Below are 12,791 nucleotides of genomic sequence, written 5' to 3'. Positions count from 1 at the left end.
GAGGGAGAATAATGGTTCTGATGGAGGGAGAATTATGGTTCTGATGGAGGGAGGATTATTGATCGGATGGATTGAGGATTATTGATCTGATTGACGATTATTGATCTAATGAGGATTATTGATCTGATGGAGGGAGGATTATTGATTGGATGGACGATTCTTGATCTGTTGGAGGAGAGGATAATTGATCTGATGGAAAGAGGATATTTGATCTAATTGAGGGATTATCATTGATCGGATGGATGGATGGATGGATGGAGGATTATTGATCGGATGGAGAGAGGGTTATTGATTTGATGGAGGGAGGATTATTGATCTGATGGAGGGAGGATTACTGATCTAATTGAGGGAGGGTTATTGATCGGATGCAGGGAAGATTACGTATCTGAGAGAGGATTATTGATCTAATGGAGGGAGGATTATTGATTTGGTGGAGGGAGGATTATTGATTTGGTGGAGGGAGGATTATTGATCTGTTGGAGTGAGGATTTTTAATCTGATTGACGATTATTGATCTAATGAGGATTATTGATCTGATGGATGATTTTTGATCTTTTGGAGGAGAGAATAATTGACATGATAGAGGGAAGATAATTGATTTGATGGAGGAATGATTATTGATCGGGTGGTGGGAGGATTATTGATATGATGCAGAGAGGATTATTCATCTGATGAAGGGAGGATTATTGATCTGATGGAGGGAGGTTTATTGTTCTGATGGTTGGATAATTATTGATCGGATGAAGGGAGGATTATTGATCGGATGAAGGGAGGATTTTTGATCGGATGGATGGAGGATTATTGATCTGATGTAAGGAGGATTATTGATCTGATTTGAGGGAGGATTATTGATCTGATTTGAGGGAGGATTATTGATCTGATGATGGGAGGATTATTGATCTGATGGAGGGAGGATTATTGATCTGATGATGGGAGGATTATTGATCTGATGGAGGGAGGATTATTGATCTGATGATGGGAGGATTATTGATCTGATGATGGGAGGATTATTGATCTAACGGATGGAGGATTACTGATCTGATTGACAATATTTGATCTAATGAGGATTATTGATCTGGTGGAGGGATGATTATTGATCTGATGGAGGAATGGTTATTGATCGGTTGGAGGAAGGATTACTGATCTGATTGACAATATTTGATCTAATGAGGATTATTGATCTGATGGATGGATGATTATTGATCTGATTGACAATTATTGATCTAATGAGGATTATTAATCTGATGGAGGGAGGATTATTGATCTGATGTAAGGAGGATTATTGATCTGATGATGGGAGGATTATTGATCTGATGATGGGAGGATTATTGATCTGATGGAGGGGAGGATTATTGATCTGATTTGAGGGAGGATTATTGATCAGGTGGAGGGATGATTATTGATCTGATGTAGGGAGGATTATTGATCTGATGGAGGGATGATTATTGATCTGATGAAGGGAGGATTATTGATCTGATGCAGGGAGGATTATTGATCTGACGAAGGGAGGATTATTGATCGGATTGGTGGAGGATTATTGATCTAACGGATGGAGGATTACTGATCTGATTGACAATATTTGATCTAATGAGGATTATTGATCTGATGGATGGAGGATTATTGATTGGATGAAGGGAGATTTATTGATCTAATTGAGGGACGATTATTGATCTGATGGAGGAATGGTTATTGATCGGTTGGAGGAAGGATTACTGATCTGAGAGAGGATTATTGATCTAATGGAAGGTGGATTATTGGTTTAATGGAGGGAGGATTATTGATCTGATTGACAATTATTGATCTAATGAGGATTATTGATCTGATGGAGGGAGGATTATTGATCTGATGGAGGGATGATTATTGATCTGATGGAGAGAGGATTATTGATCTGATTTGAGGGAGGATTATTGATCTGATGCAGGGAGGATTATTGATCTGATGGAGAGAGGATTATTGATCTGATTTGAGGGAGGATTATTGATCTGATGGAGGGAGGATTATTGATCTAATGGAGAGAGGATTATTGATCTGATTTGAGGGAGGATTATTGATCTGATGGAGGGAGGATTATTGATCTAATGGAGGGAGGATTATTGATCTAATGGAGAGAGGATTATTGATCTGATTTGAGGGAGGATTATTGATCTGATGGAGGGAGGATTATTGATCTAATGGAGGGAGGATTATTGATCTGATGCAGGGAGGATTATTGATCTGATGCAGGAGAAGATAATTGATCTGATGGAGGGAGTATTATTGATCGGTTGGCGGGAAGATTACGGATCTGAGAGAGGATTATTGATCTAATGGAGGGAGGATTATTGTTCTGATTGAGGTAGGATTTTTGATCTGATGGAGGAGAGGATAATTGATATGATGGAGGGATGGTTATTGATCAAATGGAGGGATGGTTATTGATCGGATGTTGGCAGGATTATTGATCTGATGGAGGGAGGAATAATGATCGGGTGGATGGAGGATTATTGATCGGATGGTTGGAGCATTATTGATTGGATGTAGGGAGGATTATTGATCATTTAGATTGAGGATATTGATCTGATGAAGGCATATTTATTGATCTTACGCACGGAGGATTATTGATCTAATGGAGGGAGGATAATTGATCTGATGGAGGGAGTATTATTGATCTGAAGGAGGGAGGATTTTTGATCTGATGGGTTGGCCAAAACAACAATTGTTAATGGTAATGCGATATTATCATTGACTAAATCTAGTACATATTCTCCAGATCATAGTAGTTGATACCTTACAGTGCATATATTTGGCTCTTTAATGATTTATTTCTTGCAGAAGAGTAAAAGTGAGATCAACATTTACTAAACCCCAGACTGTGGTACAGTACTATACAAACATACTATGTTTCCTCTCTTTAATTCATTATTTCACCCAGAAGGGATTTTGTTTAACATTTTTGTCACGCCCTGATCTGTTTCACCTGTCTTTGTGCTTGTCTCCACCCCCCTCTAGGTGTCGCCCATCTTCCCCATTATCCCCTGTGTACTTATACCTGTGTTTTCTGTTTGTGTGTTGCCAGTTTGTCTTGTTTGTCAAGTTTACCAGCATTTGTCCTGTCAGCTCCTGTCTTTTCCCAGCCTCTGTTTTTCTTGCCCTCCTGGTTTTTGACCCTTGCTTGTTCGGACCCTGAACCCGCCCGCCTAACCACTCTGCCTGACCTGATCCTGAGCCTGTCTACCGTCCTCTACCTTTGCCCCTGTTGCTGTAATAAACGTTGTTACTTGGACACCGTCTGCATCTGGGTCTTACCTTATCATTATGTCAGGTACAGTATATCATTGTTGAGCTTGATATTTCATAAAACACAAGAGGGTATGTAGAACTGACCAATACTGTGTAGGATGTAATAAACGACCATTACAAACAGCTAAACAAAGTCCCCTGTCATGATAGTGCCTCTCAGCCATCATCTGGATAACATGTCTAACACATTATAAATAACGTATACCATATGTCTTTGGAATAGAATGACATAGTAAAGACTTAAGGTATACTATATGGCGTATACCATAAATCTTTAGTAAGTAATTCCGTTTGTGGGATTAAATTCTGTCTACAATATATTCATCCCTCCCGATGGAATTGAAAAGGATTGTCCGTAATGTATCTACACATGATGACCTCTAACCCTAACCCTAATCTAGACATGATGACCTCTAAGCCTAATCTACATGGGATGACCTCTAACCCTAATCTACACGTGATGACCTCTAACCCTAATCTACACGTGATGACCTCTAACCCTAATCTAGACATGATGACCTCTAACCCTAATCTACACGTGATGACCTCTAACCCTAATCTACACGTGATGACCTCTAACCCTAATCTAGACATGATGACCTCTAACCCTAATCTACATGTGACGTCCTCTAACCCTAACCTTATTGTAGATGTAACGCCCTCTAACCCTAATCTAGACATTATGTCCTCTAACCCTAATCTAGACACGATGTCCTCTAATCATAACCCTAATCTAGACATGATGTCCTCTAACCCTAATCTAGACATTATGTCCTCTAACCCTAATCTAGACATGATGTCCTCTAATCATAACCCTAATCTAGACATGATGTCCTCTAATCCTAACCCTAATCTAGACACGATGTACTCTAATCCTAACCCTAATCTAGAAATGATGTCCTCTAACCCTAATCTAGACATGTCCTCTAATCCTAACCCTAATCTAGACATGATGTCCTCTAACCCTAATCTAGACATGATGTCCTCTAACCCTAATCTAGACATGTCCTCTAATCCTAACCCTAATCTAGACATGATGTCCTCAAACCTTAATTTAGACATGATGTCCTCTAATCCTAACCCTAATCTAGACATGATGTCCTCTAATCATAACCCTAATCTAGACATGATGTCCTCTAATCATAACCCTAATCTAGATGTGATGACCTCTAACCCTAATCTACACATGATGGCCTCTAACCCTAATCTACACATGATGACCTCTAACCCTAATCTACATGTGATGTCCTCTAACCCTAATCTAGACACGATGTCCTCTAATCCTAATCTAGAAATGATGTCCTCTAATCCTAATCTAGACATGATGTCCTCTAATCATAACCCTAATCTAGAAATGATGTCCTCTAACCCTAATCTAGACATGATGTCCTCTAATCATAACCCTAATCTAGACATGATGTCCTCTAATCCTAACCCTAATCTAGACATGATGTCCTCTAATCCTAACCCTAATCTAGACATGATGTCCTCTAACCCTAATCTAGACATGATGTCCTCTAACCCTAATCTAGACATGTCCTCTAATCCTAACCCTAATCTAGACATGATGTCCTCTAACCCTAATCTAGACATGATGTCCTCTAATCATTACCCTAATCTAGACATGATGTCCTCTAATCATAACCCTAATCTAGACATGATGTCCTCTAACCCTAATCTAGACATGATGTCCACTAATCCTAACCTAGACATGATGTCCTCTAACCCTAATCTAGACATGTCCTCTAATCCTAACCCTAATCTAGACATGATGTCTTCTAACCCTAAACCTATTGAGGCCAGGTCAACATGAGGCCAGTTCAACATGAGGCCAGTTCAACATGAGGCCAGGTCAACATGAGGCCAGTTCAACATGAGGCCAGGTCAACATGAGGCCAGTTCAACATGCGGCCAGTTCAACATGTGGCCAGGTCAACATGAGGCCAGGTCAACATGTGGCCAGGTCAACATGTGGCCAGTTCACCATGTGGCCAGTTCAACATGAGGCCAGTTCAACATGAGGCCAATTCAACATGAGGCCAGGTCAACATGAGGCCAGTTCAACATGAGGCCAGGTCAACATGAGGCCAGTTCAACATGAGGCCAGGTCAACATGTGGCCAGGTCAACATGAGGCCAGGTCAACATGTGGCCAGGTCAACATGTGGCCAGTTCAACATGAGGCCAGGTCAACATGAGGCCAGTTCAACATGAGGCCAGTTCAACATGAGGCCAGGTCAATATGAGGCCAGGTCAACATGAGGCCAGTTCAACAAGAGGCCAGTTCAACATGAGGCCAGGTCAACATGAGGCCAGTTCAACATGAGGGCAGTTCAACATGAGTCCAGTTCAACATGAGGCCAGTTCAACATGCGGCCAGTTCAACATGCGGCCAGTTCAACATGAGGCCAGGTCAACATGTGGCCAGGTCAACATGTGGCCAGGTCAACATGAGGCCAGGTCAACATGTGGCCAGGTCAACATGTGGCCAGTTCAACATGAGGCCAGGTCAACATGAGGCCAGTTCAACATGAGGCCAGTTCAACATGAGGCCAGGTCAATATGAGGCCAGGTCAACATGAGGCCAGTTCAACATGAGGCCAGTTCAACATGAGGCCAGGTCAACATGAGGCCAGTTCAACATGAGGCCAGTTCAACATGAGGCCAGTTCAGCATGAGGCCAGGTTAACATGCGTTCAGGTCCACATGTGGCCAGGTCAAAACAACAATTTCAGTGTGTATTGAAATAGACTTTCTCAGAATGAGATAAAGGGTCAGGTTGTTTGGTGTGTGTGTGTGTGTATGTGTGTGTGCGTGCATGCATGTGGGCGTGTGCATGTGTGTGTGTGTGTGCGTGCGTGTGTACATGTGGGGTCCTGTGACTGAGTACGTGTGTGTCCGCTGTGTCTGAGGTGACAGAAATAGCAGATTCTTGCTCACTCTAGCCGAACCAATCACAGAGGAGGAACATAGAATGATTACCATGGCAATCCGGTCCTCAGACAGACTCCCATTCGCTCTCTCACTCTCACTGCCTTCCTCTCTCTCTCTTTCTGTCTTTCTCAAATCACATGCGCCAAATACAACAGGTGTAAAACTTTAATGTGAAATGCTTACTTACAAGCGCTTTCCAATGATGCAGTTAAACAAGAAAAAGTTAAATAGTAACACAAGAGGAATAAAATACACAAGAATGATGCTATATACACCTTAGATTGTAAACTGTCATGGTCAAAACATATAGATTTAATGGGTGTAAAGATGGGTAGAGATCTGTCCGTAATAAAGAGATGTTCTGCTTTTTTGACACCACACTCCAAAAAACAAGTCCTTCAGGCTCTAGTTTTATCTTACCTTGATTATTGTTCAGTCATGTGGTCAAGTGCTGCAAGGAAAGACCTAAACTCAGCAAAAAAATAAACGTCCTTTTTTCAGGACCCTGTCTTTCAAAGATAATTCGTAAAAATCCAAATAACTTCACAGATCTTCATTGTAAAGGGTTTAAACACTGGTTCTCCATGCTTGTTCAATGAACCATAAACAATTAATGAACATGCACCTGTGGAACGGTCAATAAGAATCAGCTTACAGACGGTCGGCAATTAAGGTCACAGTTATGACACTAAAGAGGCCTTTCTACTGACTCTGAAAAACACCAAAAGAAAGATTCCCAGGGTCCCTGCTCATCTGCGTGAACGTGCCATAGGCATGCTGCAAGGAGGCATGAGGACTGCAGATGTGGCCAGGGCAATAAATAGCAATGTCCGTACTGTGAGACGCCTAAGACAGCGCTACAGGGAGACAGGATGGACAGCTGATCGTCCTCGCAGTGGCAGACCATGTATAACAACACCTGCACAGGATCGGTACATCCGAACATAACACCTGTGGGACAGGTACAGGATGGCAACAACTGCCCGAGTTACACCAGGAACGCACAATCCCTCTATCAGTGCTCAGACTGTCCGCAATAGGCTGAGAGAGGCTGGACTGAGGGCTTGTAGGCCTGTTGTAAGGCAGGTCCTCACCAGACATCACTGGCAACAATGTCGCCTATGGGCACAAACCCACAGTCGCTGGACCAGACAGGACTGGCAAAAAGTGCTCTTCACTGACGAGTCGCGGTTTTGATTTGCGTTTATTGTCGAAGGAATGAGCGTTACACCGAGGCCTGTACTCTGGAGCGGGATCGGTTTGGAGGTGGAGAGTCTGTCATGGTCTGGGGCGGTGTGTCACAGCATCATCAGACTGAGCTTGTTGTCATTGCAGGCAATCTCAACGCTGTGTGTTACAGGGAAGACATCCTCCTTCCTCATGTGGTACCCTTCCTGCAGGCTCATCCTGACATGACGCTCCAGCATGACAATGCCACCAGCCATACTGCTTGTTCTGTGTGTGATTTCCTGCAAGACAGGAATGTCCGTGTTCTGCCATGGCCAGCGAAGAGCCCCGATCTCAATCCCATTGAGCACGTCTGAGACTTGTTGGATCGGAGAGTGAGGGCTAGGATCATTCCCCCCAGAAATGTCCGGGAACTTGCAGGTGCCTTGGTGGAAGAGTGGGGTAACATCTAACAGCAAGAACCGGCAAATCTTTTGAAGTCCATGAGGAGATGCACTGCAGTACTTAATGCAGCTGGTGGCCACACCAGATACTGGCTGTTACTTTTGACCCCCCCCTTTGTTCAGGGACACATAATTCAATTTCTGTTAGTCACATGTCAGTGGAACTTGTTCAGTTTATGTCTCAGTTGTTGAATCTTGTTATGTTCATATAAATATTTACACATGTTAAGTTTTCTGAAAATAAATGCAGTTGACAGTGAGAGGACGTTTCTTCTTTTGCTGAGTTTAGTTAAGCTGCAGCTGGTCCAGAACAGAGTGGCACGTCTTGCTCTTCATTGTAATCAGAGGGCTAATATAAATACTATGCATGCCAGTCTCTCTTGGCTAAGAGTTGAGGAGAGACTGACCACATCACTTCTTCTTTTTATAAGAAACATTAATGTGTTGGAAGATCCAAATTGTTTGCATAGTCAACTTACACACAGGTCTGACACACACACTTAGCCCACCAGACATGCCACCAGGGGTCTTTTCACAGTCCCCAAATCCAGAACAAATTCAAGAAAGTGAACAGTATTATATAGAACCATTGTTGCATGGAACTTCCTTCCATCTCATATTGCTGAAATGAACAGCAAACCTGGTTTTAAAAAAACGATAAAGCAACACCTCACGTCACAACGCCTCTCCTGTATTTAACCTAGATATTTTGTGTGTACTGTTGTGTTCATAAGTAGGTTATTTGTTCATTTTATAAATTGATATAGTTCTGTCCTTGAGCTGTTCTTGTCTATTAATTTTCTGTATTATGTCATTGTGTTTCATGTTTTGTGTGGACCCCAGGAAGAGTAGCTGCTGCTTTCGCAAACAGCTAATGGGGATCCTGTTAAAATACCAGATACCAAATAACAAAGTAGTGCAGCCTCCTCAGTGTTGGAAAGTCGTGGAGGGAGACACAGATGATGTCACAGAGCCGATTGAGATCCACTTGTAAACATAGAAAATACAGTATAGAGAGATGCATATACAGAACCAGTCAAAAGTTTGGACACACCTACTCATTGAAGGGTTTTTCTTTATTTTTACTATTTTCTACATTGTAGAATAATAGTGAAAGACATCAAAACAATGAAATGTATTTTTTATTTAACTAGGCAAGTCAGTTAAAAATAAATTCTTCTTTTCAATGACGGCCTAGGAACCGTGGTTTAACTACCTTGTTCGGGGGCCTGAACGACAGATTTTTACCTTGTCAGCTCGGGGATTCGATCTTGCAACCTTGCGGTTGCTAGTCCAACGCTCTAACCTCTAGGCTACCTGCTGCCCCATGGAATCATGTAGTAACCAAAAAAGTGTTAAAAAATCAAAATATATTTTACATTTGAGATTCTTCAAATTCCTCTTTGCCTTGACAACAGCTTTCCACACTCTTGGCATTCTCTCAACCAGCTTCACCTGGAATGCTTTCCCAACAGTCTTGAAGGAGTTCCCACATACGCTGAGCACTTGTTGGCTGCTTTTCCTTCACTCTGCAGTCCACCTCATCCCAAACCATCTCAATATGGTTGAGGTCGGGTGATTGTGGAGGCCAGGTCATCTGATGCAGCACTCCATCCCTCTCCTTCTTGGTCAAATAGCCCTTACACAGCCTCGAGGTGTGTAGGGTCATTGTCCTGTTGAAAAACAAATGATAGTCCCACTAAGCTCAAACCAGAATTCTAAATAAATCACAGACAGTGTCACAAGCAAAGCACCCCCACACAATCACACCTCCTCCTCCATGTTTCATGGTGGGAACCACACAATCAAAGATAATCCGTTCACCTACTCTGCGTCTTACAAATACACAGCGGTTGGAAACAAAAACATCAAATTTGGACTCATCAGACTAAAGGACAGATTTCCATCGGTCTAATGTCCATTGCTCGTGTTTCTTGGCCCAAGCAAGTCTCTTCTTGTTATTTGTTGTCCTTTAGCAGTGGTTCCTTTTCTGCAATTTGACAATGAAGGCCTGTCTGCTCTGAACAGTTGATGTTGAGATGTGACGTGGTAAGGTTGGACCCAGGTGCAGAGAAGAGACCAGACAAGGAATCAGTGGTTAAGAATAAACATAATACTTTAGTGAGAAAAGGTAGCCTGAGGATCACAATACACATGAAAAAACAACAAACACTAAGTCTCGAAAACTCACTCAGGAAACGAACGCACACGGTGAACAATTCAAGCTTCCGCATAGGACAACAGAAAACACAATGAGTAAATTGGACACACCTGAATGTAGTTAATGTCTCTAAGACAGTCTCTGCCGCCCTCTGGTGACAGGTGGAACCATGACAGTACCCCCCCTTCTAGGAGTGTCTCCAGGCGCGGAGCCAGGGCGACCACCAAGTAGTTGGTTGAAGTCCTGGATCCAGGATGTCCCGGGCAGCCACCCACGCCAGCTCCTCTGGGCCATACCCCTCCCAGTCCACCAGGTACTGCATGGTGCCTCGGATCCGATGAGCCTCCAACAGATGCTGGACAGTGTAGGCCAGGCGACCATCAACAAGTCGAGGGGGCGGAGGGGCAGGTGTGGGGAGAGGGAAGGGACTGGTCCTTACCAGCTTGAGACGGGAGACATGGAAGGATGGACAGACCCTCATAGACCTGGGAAGCTGGAGACGATAGGTGGCCCGGGTTGATGCGAGTCAGGATCTTGAATGGTCCTACGTAGCGTGGAGCGAGCTTCCGTGAGTCCACCTTTAAGAGAAGATCACGGGTGGACAGCCACACCCGTTGTCCTGGTCAGAGGAGCCGAAGAGGCCTTCGATGCCGGTTTGCCTGGTGTTGGTGTCGGGCAGAGGAGCGGAGCAAGGAGGATTGCACTCTGATCCAGGTGGGGTGACATCGTTGAATGAATGCCTCGGCTGATGGCACCCCCGCTTCGGCCTCTTGTTCAGCAGAAAGAGGGGGGAGGGCAAACAGACACTCGAACGTTGACAGTCCAGTGGACGAGTTCGGCAGTGTGTTGTGATCATACTCCGCCCACACGAGGAACTTGCTCCAGTTGCTGGCCTGGGTGGAGACGAAATAGCAGAGGAACTTCTCCAGATCAGCTGGTTGGCCCGCTCAGTTTCCCCATTCGACTGTGGGTGGAACCCCGAGGAGAGATTCACCGATGCCCCTAACAGGGAGCAGAAGGCTTTCCAATACCGTGCGACAAACTGGGGCCCACGATCCGAGACAATGTCCTGGGGAAGTCTGTGTAGTCGAAAGACATGGGTAATCATGAGATCAGTGGTTTAATATTTTTATTTAAATGCATTCCAGGTGACTACCTCATGAAGCTGGTTGAGAGAATGCCAAGAGCGTACAAAGCTGTCATCAAGGCAATGGGTGGCTACTTTGAAGAATCTCAAATATAATATATATTTTGATTTGTTTAGCACTTTATTTGGCTACTACATTATTCGATATGTGTTCTTTCATAGTTTTGATGTCTTCACTATTATTCTACAATGTAGAAAATAGTAAAAATAAAGAAAAACACTTTTGACTGGTACTGTGTATAAAATACCAGTCATTAAAGGGACAGAGACATATAAAGATCAATCAAATCTACAGTATATAGCTCCTTATTAAAGGAATAGTCCACCACTATTTCTGCATTGAACTACTGTTGCCATAGTTGTAAAACAGCTAATATTAGTATTGACCATCGGGAGACTTTGCTCTGATTAGATTCTTTGTCATCAACAACCCCTTGGTACAGTACTATAGTATGACCAAATGCCTATTTGATTTTGTGAGAGCCACTGTAAAACCATGGCTTACCAGTAGATGGTGGTGTTAGATCTCTGAATGAGTGACAAAACCCTGGCAGAGAGAGCAAATGGGAGAGAAGAGGAGAGAAAGAACAGAGCAGTATTGGGAGAGAAGAGGAGACAGAGAACAGAGCAGTATTGGGAGAGAAGGGGAGACAGAGAACAGAGAACAGAGCAGTATTGGGAGAGAAGGGGAGACAGAGAACAGAGAACAGAGCAGTATTGGGAGAGAAGAGGAGACAGAGAACATAGCAGTATTAGGAGAGAAGGGGAGACAGAGAACACAGCAGTATTGGGAGAGAAGAGGAGACAGAGAACAGAGAACAGAGCAGTATTGGGAGAGAAGAGGAGACAGAGAACAGAGCAGTATTGTCGATTAAGGCAGCCCTCCGCACCACTCTGATTCACATTTCAGTTGAATGCATTCAGTTGTACAACTGACTAGGTATCCCCCTTTCCCTTTCCCATTGGAAGAGAAGAGGAGACAGAGAGCACAGAGCAACATTGGGAAAGAAGAGGAGAGAGAGCTGAGAACGTTGTAGGCAATAACTGGCAAATCCAACTCCTAACCAATTTTCAATCTGTCTTTGGCCGAGTCTATAATACCTACATGTTTTAAGCAGACCACCATAGTCTCTGTGCCCAAGAACACTAAGGTAACCTGCCTAAATGACCACCAACCCGTAGCACTCACGTCTGTAGCCATGAAGTGCTTTGAAAGGCTGGTCATGGCTCACATCAACACCATCATCCCAGAAACACAATACCCACTCCAATTTGCATACCGCCCCAAAAGATCCACAGATGACGCGGTCCCTATTGCACTCAACACTGCCCTTTCCCACCTGGACAAAAGGAACTCCTACAGTACGTTAATGTACTGTTCATTGACTACAGCTCAGCGTTCAACCCCATAGTGCCCTCAAAGCTCATCACTAAGCTAAAGGACCCTGGGACTAAACACCTCCCTCTGCATCTGGATCCTGGACTTCCTGACGGGCCGCCCCCAGGTGGTGAGGGTAGGGAACAACACATCTGCCACGCTGATGCTCAACACGGGGGCCCCTCAGGGGTGTGTGCTTAGTCCCCTCCTGTACTCTCTGTTCACCCACGACTGCGTGGCCAAACACGACTCCAACACAACG

Source organism: Salmo trutta, chromosome 30 (genome assembly GCF_901001165.1).
Source record: "Salmo trutta chromosome 30, fSalTru1.1, whole genome shotgun sequence".
Taxonomy (NCBI): Eukaryota; Metazoa; Chordata; class Actinopteri; order Salmoniformes; family Salmonidae; genus Salmo; species Salmo trutta.
Note: the sequence above shows the minus strand (reverse complement) of the source record.